This window comes from Otolemur garnettii, unplaced genomic scaffold (genome assembly GCF_000181295.1).
Source record: "Otolemur garnettii isolate 467f Iridium unplaced genomic scaffold, OtoGar3 scaffold00037, whole genome shotgun sequence".
Lineage (NCBI taxonomy): Eukaryota > Metazoa > Chordata > Mammalia > Primates > Galagidae > Otolemur > Otolemur garnettii.
The window spans coordinates 6855796-6874494 of NW_003852432.1; the positions used below are offsets into that span (position 1 = coordinate 6855796).

Below are 18699 nucleotides of genomic sequence, written 5' to 3' on the forward strand. Positions count from 1 at the left end.
CTGCCTGGTGGCCTGCCCTTGTACTTTTACTCTTGGAAACTGCCTTGCAAATTCTGATTTCCTTCCATTCCTCCCTTCCTCCTTTCCTCCCTTTCTCTCTTTCTTTCTCTCTTTTCTCTTTATTCTCCTCTTCTCTTCTCTTCTCTTCTCTTCTCTTCTCTTCTCTTCTCCCCTCCCCTCCTCTCCTCTCCTCTCCTCTCTTCTCTTCTCTTCTCTTTTCTTTTTTCTTTTCTTTTCTTTTCTTTCATCTCACTCTGTCATCCTGGGTAGAATGCCATGGCTTTTGTAGTTCACAGCAACTTCAAACTCTTGGGCTCAAATGATCCTCTTCTTTCAGGTTTCTGAGTAGCTGGAACTAACTACAGGCACCCACCACAAAGCCCAGCTATTTTTAGTAGCGATGAGGTCTCAGTCTTGCTCTTGCTCTGGCTGGTCTGGAATTTCTGAGCTCAAGCAATCCAACCTGCCTCAGCCTCCCAGAGTACTAGAATTACAGGTGTGAACCTTCATGCCAGGCCAAAAGATGGTCTTTTTCTGAGAACAGCTCACGATGTAATGGGCTTTCAAGACAGGGTTTATGTAAAACCTATCCTTTCCCCAGATCATGCATTTTAGACATTGAGGTTGCCAACTTAACTGTATGCAAATATATGTGTCCCTAGTTAAACTTATTTTTAACTATTCATCTGTAGTTCGTTGGCTGTTGGTCTATTCTAGATTAGCCTTAAAATGGATGATCACACTTTCTCTGTGTTTTAAATAGCTCAGCAAGTATAACCTTACCCAATTTGGTAAGGCACCATGAAGGTGACCAATAGAAATTGAAAATTCTTGAAATGTTTCTGTTGTATCTTTTTATCTTAGCTACCATATATTTGGAGCTTCTTTTTTTGTGCCTGATATTGTTTAGCAGTTCTTTGATGATTTAAATATTTTTTAAAAATTATTATACGGAAATTAGAGAAAGAGAAGGAAAATTTAACATCTCTGAACTTGTGATATCTTTACTAAAAACATAATTGATATGCAGAAAAACAGGGTCAATAACAAATACACAGACTAGAGATTTTTCCCCTACTTTGGGTATCACAGGTCCTGAGAGTAATGCTGAATGTGGCTACTTGTGGGCAGAATAAAGATTATTTCTAGAAACATGGATTCTGTCAGAATGAAGTGCTCAGGCCCTTATTTAGACACTTGGTCACGTGTACCCCAAGGCTCCTTTCTGCTGAGGAGTCTCTCCCCTGAAGCTCCAGGGATTATTGAATCCGGTGTCTTCCCCTCACCTGATTTAAAGAAGTATCAGAATTCAAACTGCATTTCCTTTATAACTGTTATATTTTTTAAAATCTCATTTTTTTCATTTCCCTTTAAACCTTTTTGACTTGGGGATAGCCATAAAGAAAATGAGCAGAATGAAAAATTATGTAACACTATCATAGTTTACAACTGGCATTAAAATGTATAAAATTTGAGAATCACAAACTATGCTATGAAATGATATTTGAGCAGAAAATAACTTTTCACAGCAGGGTGCTAACCTCTGATACTAGAAGACCTTGCTGTCAGCATAATCATTTCATCAGTCACTGCATTGTATCCCACTTACAAACAAAATATCTCAACCTCTGTCTGGCCCCATCCAAAACAAGCCATTCTTGCTTGGCTATAAAGTCAGAGAATAGATCCATGGATGCTGGATAAATAACTGATTTAACTTTTATTCCTTAGCTTATTACATGTCTATCTCCACTACTGATACCTAAAATATTCCCAGGTCACTTTGAGCTTAAATTTGAATGTGCTTTTATGTGAACTATACTAAGAAATAATGTTAATTAGAAAGTGAAAGTAATAGATTTGAGAGATAATAGGATTTAAAGCCAAGAAACATATTAATAGTTTCCAGTTTTAGCTACTGCATTCGTTGTCTGTATGACCATGAACATGTCTTTTGAACCTTCTGAATATCAGTGATGTCTTTTTTACAATCAGAATTACAATGATTATTTTGCACTTCCCACACAGAGTTATTGAGCATATTAAAAGATAGTATATGTGAATGCTTTTGGTAATCACATGGAAGTTATTATTAATTATGAGTGAAAAAAAATTATTTAGACCATATTTACCCAGCATTCGAGTTTAGATTTGAGCATTTATTTATTTATTTATAATTTTTTTTTTTAAAAGTTAGGTTCCCATTCTGTCACTTAGACTAGAGTGTAGTGGTGTGATCTTAGCTCACTGTAACCTCAAATTCGTAGCTTCAAGTGGTTCTCCTGCCCGAGCCTCCTGCATAGATGGGATATAGGCCTGTACCACCATGCCAAACTACATTTTTAAGACTTCGTAATGATGAGGTCTCTCTATGTTGCTCAAGGTGGTCTTGAACCTCAGGTTTCAGGTGATTTTCCTCTCTCAGCCTCCGAAGGTGTGAGCCACAGTGACAGAGAAGGAACTTACATTTCTATGCAGAAAGTAATGGAAGCAGGGAAGTTAATACACATGACAGATTTCAGAGGTAAAATTTTGGCTATAAAAATAACATTTTTGAGAACATCAATCATATTAATTACTTATTTAGATATACTATTGAATTTAAATAAGTCTCTTAATCTAAATAATTCTACTTGCACATAAGTCCATTTCTCAGTTTTTGGCATAAGAAATCTAAATAAGAGTAGAATAAAGCCTTAATACTTTAAAAACTTGTTTCATGTTTGCTTGTTTGTGATTTATCAAGTTATTTAACAGTTTCTTGGCCATTTGGTTCAATGTTCCTAGACATTATTAGAAAGATTCAAGAGAGGACAATTAAGCAAATTTCTGAAATCCTTTCATTTGGGCTGAAAATAACAATGAATTAAAGGCAATTAATGTAAAAGTATTCTATTATTAATTTTCTTGTCTATACATGTGATACACCCATCTAAACATTCCATTAACTCAGTGTTTTATGACTGAGGTTCATGAAATACTGAATGAGAATTACTCGGAATATTCATTTACAATGTACATCGCTCAGACATTCTGAATCAGAATCTCTTGAGGCAGTAGTAAGATTACCGGCATCCCCAATATAAATGTCTGCCAAGTGAGTCACGGGCATATTAAAGTTTTCAAATCCCCACATCAATCTATGTATCTGCGTAAGTGTGCATATGTGTGGCCTGCCTTATTCCCATGTTCATGGAAAAGCTCTGGCGAAGGCTCTTTGGGCATGCATATTATTGATATAATGTTTCTAAGACACAGATTGTATTTAAAGATTCATCATTTTAACTTAATAAATATAAAATTAAGTCCTTGATAACAGAGAAGGTATGTCAAGTTAGTTTTTATTTGTTTGAATATGTTAACTATTTGCATTTAAGCTTACTTGATAATGTGATAAGCTACACGCTGACTATAACGTTTTTATTAATAGAGGGATAGAAAATCTTCTCTTTGGTCATATTCTTTGAAGAATATCCTATGATAGATTTTATTCCTCTCTGAGTAGACCTGGTTCTTATTATAGGTCTAAGTTAAATGCCAGTATGCCTTAGAAACTTGGCTTTACTTTCTGTTCGGTGTTGCTTCCTTCTCCCATCCATTCCTTCTCCCACCCATAGTGCTAATGCCAAGGTACTCGATAGTTAATACCTTGTATGTTCCTCATCATATCAGAATCTGCTTCTGGGAAAGCCCAGCCTTGGACAGGGTTTGCCCACTGCAGAAGTTCCCCTAAGACAGCTCCTGCTTGAGGATGGTCTCCAGCTGTAGAAGCAGCTCTGTTCCCATAGCTTGAGGCAGAAAAGCTGGCAGTTAACTTCTAACCAATGAGCATGAGAATGGCAGGAAAAAGGTGAACAAATATCCCAATATCGTCACCCCTTGGGGGAGGAGGAACTAGAAGATCTGTGCTCTATCCTTACAGAGGGTTCTCAGAGCAGTTTAACTGCACTTGCCGAGTGTGATGACCTGCTCATTCTTATGTTCTGTAGCACTGGTCCCCAACCTTTGTGACACCAGGGGCTGATTTCGTGGAAGACAATTTTTCCATAGAAGGGAAAGGGCCTCATAGTCTCATGAGGGGTATACAACCTAGATCCCTCACATGTGCAGTTTGCAATAGGGTCTGTGCTTCTCTGAGAATCTAAAGCCACCTGATGTGATAGGAGGCAGAGCTCTAGCTATGATGAGAGCAATGGGAAGTGGCATTAAATACAGATGAAGCTTTAAGATCACTTGTCCACTGCTCATTTTCTGCTGTGTGGCCTGGTGCCTAACAGGCCATGTGCCAGTACCAGTCCACAGCCCAGGAATTGGACACCACAGCCCTATAGTAACTACCTTCCTTTTCCTGTTTTAATCCTCCTCCTCCTCCCTACCCCCTCACTGCCTTCCTGGGTTCACTTATAAATGGGTTAACTGCACCAAATTCTTTTCAGGGTCTGCTTTGGACAGTACAAACTAAAAAAAGATGTGAGAATTTGTAGTCTTTGACTTGTTCCATTTTATCTTGTACACATTGTTACTGTTTCTGTCTCACCACACTCTTTTGTCAGTGGAAGTTTAAATAATTTAAGTTATAAATAATAAATTATCACTGAAAAAAGAACGGCATAAGACTTCACACAGAGATTATCAGAATAACACTTAGGAGTTGTAGGAGGATTGTTTTAATAGTTCTATTGCATGTGGTCTCAGTTAATCCTGGAAAATATATTGAAATTAGTGATATTTAAAGAAGATTCATTGCAGAATTTTTCAGCTAAAATTGTCTAAACAAGACACCAGATACCAAATACATATTTACTCTTTGCTGTTTCCAATGAATATGTTCTTGTTGTGAATGTTTTTGTAACCTTATTAGAAAGAGAAAGGTTTATGAAATTTCAAGGTTATGTGTGATTATATTTGTTTTCCTTGAACCATTTTATTTTACTGTTCCTTTCACTAGGATAAGAAAAGAAAAATGGTAAGATAATTAATCTTAAATAAATAGAAGATATAGGGCATGCCAAGAAATCTAAAATACTAGATTTTCTGTGATTTTAATTTAAATTATGTCTAAACAAGGCTTAATTCTGTTTTCTATGAGAAGTATAATTTGGTAAGAAACCATTGTATCTAATAAGACAGTGTATAACTATCTAGTTAAAATACTAAAAATTAGTTTCTTTAACCATGCATTTATTTCAAGAAAATAAAAAATTTGTAACATTTATCATGTGAAGTATAATAATAGTAACATACTCTAAAATGAATCTGGGAAAAAATGAGATGACTTTGACCATTTTTCCCGGTCCCATACACCATTTTATAAAAGTTGAGGTGAAATTCACATAAGATAAAATTTACCACTTACCACTTTGAACGTACATTCAGTAGCATTTATCACATTCACTGTTTTGCAGCCACCGCCTAATCTATCTCTAAACCATTTTCATCACCACCAAAGCAAAGATATATTCATTAAGCAGTTACTCTTTATTATCTACTCACCCAGCCACTAGCAACCACACCACTCTACTTAGGATTTATACATAGTAATCGACCTAGCCAAAGTCAAAATGAAGGAGAAAATTCTATAAGCAGCCAGACATAAGCAACCGCTGACCTATGAAGGAAAAGCCTTCCGGCTAACTACAGACTTCTCTGTAGAAATCTTATAAGCCAAAGGGGACTGAGACCTCATCTTCAGTCTTCTTAAGCAGGTTACCTGCCAGACTAGAATGTCGTATCCTGCAGAACCAAGTTTCAAAATTGATGGAGAAATTAAGTATTTTTCAAAAGAAAACACTGAGGGAATTTGTCATGACCAGACCTGCCCTGCAGTAAATACTCAGAACTGTATCATTCGTGAATCAGCACAATTGATACACACTATTGTAAAATCATCTAAACAAAGGTAAAGCTCACAACTCTTGCAAAACAATAGCATAAGAGCGGAAACAAAGCAATAAGGTGTGGCTCAACATGATGAACAGAACAGCATCTCACTATCCATTCTATCTTTTGATGTTAATGGCTTAAACGTATGGTTCAAAAAACATAGGCTGGCAAACTGGATGCAAACACAACCAGACTATATGTCATTTCCAAAAGAATATCTCTTCCATAAGGCACAAAGCCTGAATGTGAAAGGATGGAAAGAAACATTCCATGCAAATGGAAATCAAAAGAGAGCAGCTATAGCTGCTTTCATGTCAGACAACATTAACTCTAAATCAACAATGATAAGGAAAGACAAAGATGGTCCTTATATGATGGTAAAAGGAGCAATTTCAGAAAAAGACATAACGATCTTAAATAAACATGCACCTGGCCCAGGAGCTTCCACATATAAAACCAATTCTACTACATATAAGCAAGGAAATAAATGGTAGCATTGTAATCACTGGGGACATCAACACCCCATCTGTTAGAGCTGGACAAATCACTAAACCAGAGATTACATAAGAATGCTGCACTAAAATAGGACCAAAAAATAAATGAACCTAATGGACAGTTTCATAACATTACACTCCCAAACTACTAAACATACATTCTTCTCATCAGCACATGGAACATTCCTCCAAATAATTACATCTGAGGTCTCAAAACATGCTTTAATCGAAAGATCATATCTTAACAGCCTAATATCACATCTCAAGGAAATGGAAATGGAAATGGAAGAGCAAACTAAACCCACAGCCAGCAGAAGAAAACAAATAACTAGGGCCAGAGCAGAACTAAATAAAATGGAAAAAACAAATACAAAAAGTTAGTGAAACACAAAGTTGGTTTTTGAAAAGATAAACAAAACTGATAGACCTCTTGCTAGATTAATTAGGAATAGAAGAAAAAGGACCCAAATTAAGTGCAAGCAGATATGAAAATGGAGCTATTATAACTGATAGCATAGAGTTACAAAACGTCAACCACAAATACTGTGAAAATCTCTATACACATAAACTAGAAAACAGAGCAATTGGACAGATTCCTAGAAATATTCATCTTCCCAAGATTCAATCAGGAAGAGAGAGAAATCCTGAACAGACCAATAATGAGCAATGAGATTGAAGAAGTAATAAAAAGTCTTTCACCAAAAAAGCCCTAGCTCAGATAGATTCTAAAAGACCTACAAAGAAGAGTTGATACCCATACAGCAGAGATTATGCCATAACTCTGAGAATGGGGGAACCCTCCCCAACTCATTCCATGAAGCCTGATACCAGAGCCGGGAAAGGAGCTATGAAAAAAAACAAAAAACTATATACCAGTATCCCTTATGAACATAGATTCAAATAAAGACCAAGTGGCTTCATCCTAGGGATCCTAGGTTGGTTTCCACTTACAGAAATCAATCTGTGTGATTCACCACATAAAAGCTAAAAAAAAAAAAAAAACCATATTATCATCTCAATAAATACATAAAAAGCATTCAACAGAATCCAACATTCCTTCATGATAAAAACCCTCAATAAACTAGACATAGAATGAACATACTTCAAATTATAAAAGCCACATATGACAAACACACCTCCAACATTATACTGAATGGAGAATAGTTGAAAGCATTCTCCCTAAGACCTGAGCCAAGTCAAGGGTCCTCAGTGTTACCACTTGATTATTCAACATAGTGCTAGAATGCCTAGCCAGAGCCATCAGGCAAGACAAAGAAATTAAGAGTATCCAATCAGGAAGGAGGGAGTCAAACTATTGCTTTTTGCCGATGACACAATCTTGTATCTAGAAAAACCCAAGAGACTCCTGAAATTAATAAATATCTTAGATTACTAAATCAAGGTGACACATCAGTAGCATTTCTATATATCAATAACTGTCAATCTGGGAGTAAAATCAAAGGCTCAATACTATTCACAATAGCTGCAAAGAAAATAAAATACCTAGGAAAATGCTCAATTAAGGAGGTAAAAGACCTCTAGAGATAAACTAAGAAATACTGAGGAAGGAAATCACAGATGGCGCAAAGAGATGGAAAAACATATCATGCTCATGAATCAGTAGAATAAATATTGTTAAAATGTCCATACTCTCCAAAGTGATTTACAGATTCATTGCAATCTCCATCAAAATACCAACATCATATTTAACAGGTCGAGAAAAAATAATTCTACACTTTGGTTAGAACCAGAAAAGAGCCCCAAAAGACAAATAAATCTTATGTAAGAAGTATAAAGTTGGAGGTATCACATAACTAGACTTCAAACTATACTACTGTACAAAATATGGTATTGCTACAAAACAGATTCATAGATCAATGGAACAGAATAGAGAACCCAGATATATAAAACCACCTGCCTACCACCACCAACTGATATTTGACAAAGCAGACAACAACATGCACTGGAGAAAAGCAGCAGGAAAATTGGAGAACCACCTGCAGAAGAATGAAACAGGATCCTATCTCTTGCCACTCAGAAAAATTAATTCAAGGTGAATAAAAAAATTAAATGTAAGGCATGAAACCATAAAAATTCTACAAGAAAATATAGAAATAGATCTTCTAGATATAGATCTATGCAAACAATTTATTACTAAGATCCTAGTGACAATTATAGCAACTACAATAAATAAGTGGGACTTAATTAAGCTTCTGCACAGCTAAGGAAAAAACAGAGCAAATTAACAACCTACAGAATGGGAGAAATTATTCACAAACTACTGATATCTGATAAAGGGCTAATATTCAGAATCTACAAAGAACTCAAACAAATCAGTAAGGAAAAAGCAAACAACCCCATCAAAATGTGGGCAAAAGACTTGAACAGGTGTTTTTCAAAATAAGATAGACAAATACCTAACAAACACATGACATTGTGCTCCACATCATTAATCATCAGGAAAATGCAAATTAAAACCACGATGAGATACCACCTTATTTCTGTTAAGATGGCTTTAATTAAAAAGTCCAGAAACACTAGATGTTGGAGTAAATGCAGAGAGAAAGGAACACTCATACACTCATGGTAGGACTGCAAATTAGGATAGCCATTATAGAATGCAGTATGGAGATTTCTCAAAGTAAAACTATGTGTATCATTTGACCCAGAAATCCCATTACTGGGTATTTACCCAAGTAAGATCAGTCATTTATTCTAAAAGACACCTGCACTTGAATGTTTATTGCAACACAATTCACAGTTGCAAAGACACAGAATCAACCCAAGTGCCCATCAGTTCATGAATGGATTAACAAAACATAGTACACGTAAACCATGGAATGCTACTCAACCATAAAACAAGATGAATTATTTCCTTTTGAAGCAGTTTGGAAGAAATTAAAGATCAAAATCCTAAGTGAAGTATCTTAAGAATGGAGAAACACCACATGTGCTAATAATTTGAACTAACTGATGTGCACATTAGTGTACTAAAAGAAGTAAAACTCAGCTCGGCACCTGTGGCTCAAGTGGCTAAGGTGCCAGCCACATACACCCAAGGTGAAGGGTTCAAGTCCAGCCCAGGCCCGCCAAACAACAATGACGGCTGCAACCGAAAAATAGCCAGGCATTGTGGTGGGTGCCTGTGGTCCCAGCTACTTGGGAGGCTGAGGCAGGAGACTCGCTTGAGCCCAGGAGTTGGAGGTTGCTGTGAGCTGTGATGCCATGGCACTCTACCCAGGGGGACAGCTTGAGGCTCTGTCTGGAAAAAAAAAAAAGAAGAAGTAAAACTCAATGGAAATCAAGCAGGGGAGGGAGGAAGAGGGAAGGGGCAAAACCCACTTAATGAGCACAATATTCAGGTGATGGGCACATTTACAGGCCTGAATGAAGCCATGGAACAAGAACATTTGTACCTCCTTAATATATTGTAATTACAAAAAGAAACATGAGTCAGAGACAAAGCATAGACAGAAAAGGAAAAAAAAATATTTGCCTCATGACTACTAATATTTGAAAATTGGATAGGGAAGGAGGAGCCAGCAAAAGCAACTCAGAAGGAGGTATCAAGGGACAGGTGTGAGGGCAGGGAGGAAAGAAAAAGTTTTTCAAGTAAGAAGTGAACATTGCAAGGATGTTGCAAGGATCCTGAGATGTAGAGAAAAATTAGGAGTGAAAAATGCCCTTGGACTTGGTGACCTGGAATAAATGGCTACCTTAGAGATATAGTCAGGTGGAGCAATGAAGGATATAGACAGGTTGGGTGATGTAGAGATACTGAAGTAGACACTGGTTTGAGAGATTTTAACCGTAAAAGGCATGAGATGCATAAGGCAGATAAATAGTAAGAAAAGGTTGAAGGAAAGTTTTTGTTTTTTAATAGAGTGACTTCAAAAAGCTAAATGTGGACAGGAAGGAAGGAGTATAAATGTGGAGGTGGGATTCCAGGGAACAGGGGATAATCAGTATTTGGTAAGTCCCAAGAAACTACTGATTTGTCTTGCCTTATTGGATGGCATAATTTTTTAAATTTGTGTCACTTCTTCAGCTAAATTTCAGTTCTTTGGTGTCATATCCAGTTTGGATTTGCTTGCCCTTGACTCCTAAATTCACTGCCTGCCACACACGGATAACCACACACACACAGTTAACACACCCAGATATACACACACACATTCCACAGTGATGACTGCACATAATCGACACTTCACGCACATTTATTTTTCTCTTGATAAATCAAGGTATTTAAAGGTTAATGACCTAGGAAAGACATTTCTCAGTGACTCTGCCAATAGCTTTCTCTTTTCTGTCTTAATAGAAAATGATAAAGCACGTTTACATTCTCTCATTAGTATTCAGCAGCGATAGGTGAATACTAAATCCTCACTGAATAATTTAGTCCTCAGTGTTTACACTTTGATGTGCAAGTACAACATGAGTGGAAAACACCACGTATTGAATCTTTTCCCAGAAGCTAGCTTTTTAGTGTTTTAACACTTTAAATGCCAGATGAGACCTGAGAAGGGCAGCACAAAAAGCACCAAAGAGATTTCAAGTTTCTGTTGATACATTTACTCCCATCGTCCCACTTCCCCCACCTCCGTTTCTATACTGGCTACTGAATGCATGACTAGGCCAGGTGAGTGGCTCACACCTGTAATTCCACCATTTTTGGAAGGCTGAGGCAGGAAGACTGCTTAAGGTCTTGAGTTTTAGACCAACCTGAAAGAGAACAAGATTCTATCTCTCCAAAAAAGAAAAAAAAATAAAATATTAGCTTGGTGTGGTGCACATACCTGTATTCCCAGCTACTCAGGAGGCTGAGGCAGGAGAATCTCTTGAGCCCTAGAGTTTGAGGTTAGAGTAAGTTATGGTGCTGCCATTACACATTATCCTGGACTACCCAGTGAAACTATGACTAACAAAAAAAGCCCCCCCATCATGACTATTTTTATTCTTTATCCCAGTCCCAGATATTTAAAGTTGAGAAATTTTTATTATTTAGCCCCAGTCATAATTCTTAAGACCCTACAGTTGCCCAAGCACTAGGTTTTACCACCAAGTGGGAGTGGATGGAGGCCTTGCAGTGAGTAGTCTGCCATCAATCCAAGTAGACAGTGGTTGAAATTCTGCCATTCAAAACTCCAGGGTTGGAGGAGACAGTTGACAGAGCCCCATTTCCTTGTTTTCCATGAGAGAATGGCTTTACTTTCCTGGCAACTTAATGTCAGGATTAAAAATAAATGACCTGGCAGGTAGTGAACCTTCACTCAGTGAGTGGCCACAATTTACTTAAGTCAGGGACACAATTTCTTTCATCTTATTCTTGCATTTTTTTTCTTTTCTTTCTCTCTGTCTCTCTCTCTTTTTATTTTATTTTTTTTTTTTGAGAGTGTCTCACTATGTTGCCCTTGGTAGAGTACTGTGGTGCCACAGCTCACAGAACCCTCAAACTCTTAGGCTTAAGTGATTCTCTTGCCTTAGCCTCCCAAGTAGCTGGGACTACAGGCACCCACCACAACACCCAGCTATTTTGTTGTTGTTGCTGTTGTTGTTGTCATCATTGGTGTTCTAGCAAGCCCTGGCCGGGTTTGAACCTGCCAGTCCCCCCATATATGTGGCCAGCGCCCTAATCATTAACTTTAGGGCGCTGAGCCATCTTGCATCTTATTTTAAGAGTCAGGCCTGTCTCCTCAGTCCCTAAGAGTCCACAACTCTGCCGTGGTCTGTCTTTTCTGTCTTCTGTTTGTTGCTATGTGGAGGCTCTGCCTGATTCTGGGATCCCGGCAAGATCCCTAGCCTACAATGAAGCTATGTCCATTGGGAATTGCAGGAGGGAGGGCAGAGTTTAACTCAATGTCAGGATACTTGACTTGAGGTATGAGTTTTCCTTGGGACATATTCTGCTATAGCATTATCATTATTCTATGGGAAGCACAATTTAAATGACCCAATTACTCAGATGTTTATTTTCTTATCAGGAAAACCATGTAATTTCAGCCCTATCTCTCACCTGGATTTCTCATTTGGGCTAATTTATGCTCAGACCTACACTATGCTAAAGGAAGGACACGGGCCATTTTTCTCAATTCCTATGCATGATGACAAATGGAACACATTACTGAGATTCACTGACTATAATTAGGGCAACTTTACTTGCCAGAATATCTTAGTTTGCTCTCTAATGTCTTCAAAAGTGACATTTATTAATATTTAACTTTTATTTTTGTGCACAGTTATTGGTGTGTGCTGTACAGATAATCCAAAATGCCCACTCATTCTGGTCTTAAGGAGCTTATTTTTCCCAAATGACAGACAGCTCTATTCACACCCTTGAGGGATAAAGAGTGAGAACAATTGTGAGCTGGCAGGGGGTGCCACTCTCTGATGCAAGGTGCTTTCTCTCCCTGTCCTAGATATATGCTCCGCCTGATTTATGTGCAGTTGAGATTCCTGCGGGCCTGCGTGAAAGCATTTGGTCAGCCCACAGTGGCCTGCAGGGTTTCTTCCAGGCTGCAAACACAGGCGTGGGTAGCAGGTTAAGTTCCCTTCTCCCACCTGCAATTCCTAAAGGACATGGCTTCATTGGATTGTAGGCTAGGGTTCTTGCCAGGATCCCAGAATCAGGCAGAGCCTCCACACAGCAACAAACAGAAGGCAGAAAAGACAGACCATGGCAGAGCTGAGGACTCTTAGGGACTGAGGAGACAGGCCTCACTCCTAAAAGCCTAATTGCTGATACAGGCCAAGAGCTACTGAGAGTTCGTTGCTTAGCAACATGAGACCAGCTAATCAAGGGGAGTTGGAGGCTTTTCATTTTCCTAGACTGTACGTAATTTTTCTAGTGGACTTTCGAACGTGTGTTCTCATGCCTTTTTCTTTTCTGGAGTCTAGCACTCTTTCTTTGTGCATGTGAATTAGATGACAGAATGCAGTGAGTTCTCCCTGCATGCAGAGCGATATCTTTCAGTGGTCCTGTCCCCTCAGCAGTGTGAGCATAGGAACTATATGTAAATTGAGAGCTCAGGAGTAAGTGGGTAAGCACCACTTAATGCAAAGCAGCAGAGTGGCTGAATACATTTCTGAAATAACAAGGCAGATGGAAACTAGCAGCTATGATGAGATAGCAGTAAATAAAACATCAGCTGAACTTCTTTAAAGAAATATCTTTGCAAGGGTGATGGCACCCTACATTTTGGAAGCATTTATAATTCCTCAAACTCACTGTCATGTGACCAAAAAAAGTAAGGCTGGGAGAACTTTTACAAAAAGTGTACACAATCTGGTTGTGTTCTTTCAACTTGGAGCCCTTCGAAGTACCGTCCACAGGCCAGTGCTGCTCTCCAAAACTTTACTGACCCAGGTTAGGAATAGAAATTGAGAGCAGTCATTAACTACTTTTTTAAGCAATTGAGAGTAATATAATGTCTATTGGACCTAATATAAAAAATTAGTACTTATAATTTTATGTCTTTTTTTGTTTTATAACGATTCATTTTTATTATGTTTAAATAAAAGTATTGCAACTTGATGGACTGGAAATTAGAAGCTAGGGAAAAGCTGGCCCTTTGACACAATTTGAGAAACATTACCCTATACTAGGAGTCAACACTTTTTTTAAATTCAGATACTCACTTTTTAAAAATTTATGGGCCATACAATCTCTGTTGCAACCAGTTTACTCAGCTGCTGATGGGAAAAAAGAGATACACATAGCCAAATGGACATGGTTGTGTCCCAATAAAGTTAAATTTACAGGCACAAGTGGTGACCCTGGCTCCAGGGCAAGGCTTCTCACACTTTCCTGAACAATCCACTCAGGAAGATTTTGATTCAGCATTAATAGGGTGGACCCTGAGATGCTGCATTTCTGACCATCTCTCAGATGATGCTGATGCTTGTGGTTCATGGCCTCACTTTGTGTTTTAAACTTTAACAAAATAATTTTGGAATGGAAATGTGAAGAACAGAATTAGAGTTCACTCTGCTATTTACTAGTAATGGAACTGAGGGAGAGATTATTAATCTTTCAAAGTTTAGTTTTCTCATCTGAAAAATGAATATGGCAGTTTCCTTTGCTTTCTTTCTTTTTTTTTTTTTTTTTTTTTTTTCAGGTTTTGGCTGGGGCCAGGTTTGAACCCGCTACCTCCAGTATATGGGGCCGATGCCCTACTCCTTTGATCCACAGGTGCTGCCTGGATACAGTAGTTTCTATTTCACTTAATCTGTGAAATTTAAATAAAATTATACATTGGAAACTATTTTATAAAAATGGAAAAAGTAATGTTAAAAGGTGTGATGTAGGTTTAAGGTTTTCTGTTACCCATAATTTTCTTTAAACTGTGTTACTTTAAAGCACGTGAGGATATGCATGCAGTTAACTTTTATCCACACACTAGGAAGTTCCTTTTAGTTTGAAATACCCCAGTCATGAATACACATTCTGTCTGTGTTTAGTCAGCATCTGAAGCGCTGTTATGAAGAGTCCATACCACAGAGGTGGCTATGGAAAGCAAGCAAAAAAACTGGTACATAAATATTTGAAGTTCAGTTAGTACTACTATTAAAAAGTAACATTTAGTGAGAAAATGTAGGCAGCTCAATGAATGACTAAAAGACACCAAGTATAAACGTACATGTAATCAACCAACCAGTCCGGCAGCCTCACACCTCAGAGTGGACCTTATGTCCAGAACAGCTTTCAGTCTTGTCTGTCTCTCACTTAACAGAAGCTAACTACGTACAGCAGGAAGTGCAGCTGATAATGCAGTCAAAACCATGTTGCATTTTTTCATTAAAAGGAATCTTTCTTACGATATTTTGCTAGAATCCCTGAAAGGACAAAGAATTAGAACTTTACCAACCATGCAGAGCAGACTGTATGACTGTTTTTTGTGACTGCTTGCAAATACATTTTTGTGCGTGGAGGGAGAAATAGTCTAAGACTTGGTTTTAACTGCTTGGCAGTGATGTGGTGGGGGAGGAGGTAGATAGCTTCACCTACCTCTGATTTCCTGCACTTAACAGTTGTGAATGGCCCAATTAGCTTCAGACAGTTTGCCACATATCATTATTGTTTTTATGGCATGGGGTCTTGCTAAAGATGGACTTTTTCCTTTCTCCTCTTTTTCTAAAGGAAGGCATAAGGAAGCCATTTTGGATTTTCTGACAGGAGCTGTAGCTACCATTCAATACATGGTCAAAAGAAACCAGATATGAACAAAGTACATTTAATGAACCAACCAGTCCAGTCCAGCATCATCTTTCGTCTCTGAAGGCAGTTGTGCTGAGAAGACCTGGGATAGGGCAACTGGGTCTTTTGTGTACAACACGGACTTGTATTGAGACCCTTTGTGCCTGCCAAATGCAGAAAATGGTTTCATCTAGAATGAAAGGGGGGACAGTTCTCCAAGATTTAAAATGTAAAAACTAGCAGATCTGACAGAGAGAGATCTCTTAGAGAAACAGAAATGAAATTCAGGATCCTCAAAGTGGAGGACTGCTGAACTGATTCAGACACAGTGTTCTCAGTAACCTTGGGATGTGGCTTTCAATGAGAACAAGAAGGCATGGCTGCTCTGTGAGCATCAGCCAGAAGGAGTTGAGCCCTTGAGGACATCACCCCATCTCAGCATTCCATGCCTGAATTTCTGGGCCCCATGATAACACATTCACCAAATCTTTCCTTGTGTTTGAAGACAGAGATAAGTATAAGCACTCTTAACTTTGGAGGCAAAGTGACCTGTAAAGATTGAAAAAATGTATATGATGTGTTCTGAAGCACCTCTGAGATCTTCAAAACCTTTAGTATAAATCCCCATGGAGGAATGGGGTGGCCTTCTGGGTGGATGTTACTTACTATTGGACTCAACAGCCTTCCTGAAGCTGGCTGGTAACCTGAGGGTGACTATGTAGGGCCTGAAAGTGAGGTCTAAGTGAGGCAAACTTGTGAGCTCAATTGAAGGGTTCTTTGGGCTAACTCAGCCTAGGAGAATGAGATTCTCCATTTACAATGGTCCACAATGTTCTTGGAGGTATTAGCAGCACGGAAATAGGACCAGTTCTCAAGAGTGCCACCATGTGGCGGAGAGAAGGAAAACAGCCTTGACTCAAGTCTCCAGTGTTCTCCCAGTTGGGATAAAAGTTGTATTGATCTCTTCCTTCATCTAAGTCAACTGCGTGACTTTTGACAATTCATGGGGAAGATATAATCCTGAAATGGGAGATGCCTGATAATAAGGTGTATGCGATCTTCCATAATTAATTAAAAATAAAAGGGACATGATCATACTATTTCAGCTTCCCTCATTTGTGAGAGAGTTCATACATATGTTAGTAAGAGTAAAATGAAGTAACAAATGTATTTATCTCTTGAAAAGAACAAAAAAAAATAAAAGTATTAGTAATAAAGTTATCACAGGTGGTCCATTTATATTTTCACAGACTAGAAAGTTGATGTCAGATAAATTAAGTGCCCTAGGCTAATGTCCTCCTTGGCTCACTTTGTGCTTTTTAAATTTATATTCTGTGAGGATTATTTTGGATTGAATCATGTCCTATCAAAATACATGAGAAAATATGAACCCCCAGTTCTTTTTCTTTGAGATGGAGTCTTCCTTTGTCACCCTCAATAGAGTGCTATGGTGTCATAGTTCACAGCAACCTCAAACTCTTGGGCACAAGTGATCCTCTTGCTTTAGCCTCCCACGCAGGGAGTTTAGGCACCCACCACAGTGCCCATCTATTTTTAGAGACAGAGTCTCACTGTTGCTCAGACTGGGCTTGACCACCTGAGCTCACTCAAGCCACCTGCCTCAGCCTTCTGGAGTGCTAGGATTACAGGGGTGAACCACTGCTTCTGCCCCCGCCCCAGTTCTTTGGAAGGTCACTTTATTTGGAAATAGTGCTTTGGCGAATGTAATCAAGTAAACATGAGGTCATTAGGGTGGGCTCTAATCCAGTGTAGCTGATGTTCTTATGAGAAGAGAAGAGACAGGGAGAAACCAGACAGGGAGAATGCTACATGTTGATGGAAACAAAGACTGGAGTTATGCTGCCCCAAGCCAGGGAGTACCCAGAGCTACCAGAAAATGGAAGATTCAAGTAAGGAGTCTCCTCTAAAAGCTTTGAGAGGAGTATGGTCCTGCCAACAACTGGATTTCAGATTTTAAACCTCCAGAGGTATGAGAAAATAAATACCAGTTGCTTTAAGCCATCAAGTTTGTGGCTCTTGTTTGTGCAGTCCTAAAAAGCCAATATAAGGGCTAATCAGTCTAAAAATGGAGAATTTTTCTATCATTCAGAGAGGATGATATCAAGAAAGCAAGACAAGGTACTCATAAATGTAAAAATATAAAGGCTTTTGCAGGTAGCTGGAAGTTGGGAAATGAACTTAATCAGAACTAGAATCTCTTTGTAGAGGGTATATATGGTAATTTTTAGGATAAAGTTGCTCAACAGATAAGAAATTTTTTCAAGTCTTTTAAGGAAATAAAGATGGGACTTGTTCAAGTTCTGCCTTCTTCAAAACTTTCTACTCCTCTTTCTCTTCTCTCCTTTTCTCTACCTTTTTTTCTCTCTTTCTTCAGCTTTGACCCAGTTACCTCTAAAATGGTTTATCCTACTTTCCAACATCTTTACTATAGCACTGAAAAGAGAAGTTTAGTTTAAAAATCTTACTAGTTGAGAGATGCCAAAATTTCCTAGAAAGCTGTACTGGGGCTCTTCTCCCCTTGGAACCAGCTTTCCCAAGTATAAGCAAGCATAGAAAATCACCAAGACCCAAGTTCTACCCCAGGACCTCAGCTACTGAGCTCAATGCCATCCCTAATGCTGAGCCTGGGTACATTAAAAAAATAAGAAATTGAGTAAGTGAGTAAGAAAAAAAAGAAATTGAGTAAGTGAGTCTCCCCCAGGGGAGGGGTAAGAAGTGCATGTCTGAGGGAGAGGAAAAATGAGACACAAGGCCTGAGGCCTGAGATGAAAACACCTGTAAAGGAATCTCTTGAGTTAGTTTCCTAGCAACACAAAGTCAATGTACTTTTGACATTTTGTTGTCATTCCTTGAAAATAGTGACTCAGAGAGCGAGAGAGAAAGAGAGAGAGAAGCTTACTAATGGCTAACATTACAGTCAACTCCTATAACAAAAACGAATTATAATAATGGTTGCATGTTCACTAATCCATGTCTTTTTAATGATTCATTAGAACAGAACCTGACTCTGCAACTAAAATTATAAAATGAGCATGTTGGGCATATTATTATCTGGGGCTTTGGCATTATGAACTGACCTAAGCCAATTCATTCAATCACAGCTGTGAA

General features: G+C 38.3%; 1 pseudogene; it reads right to left on the minus strand.

The window, feature by feature from the left end:
• LOC100958809 overlaps window positions 1-3075 on the minus strand; it is a 53488-nt pseudogene extending 50413 nt beyond the window's left edge.
• Between the last annotated feature and the right edge of the window lie 15624 nt (window positions 3076-18699).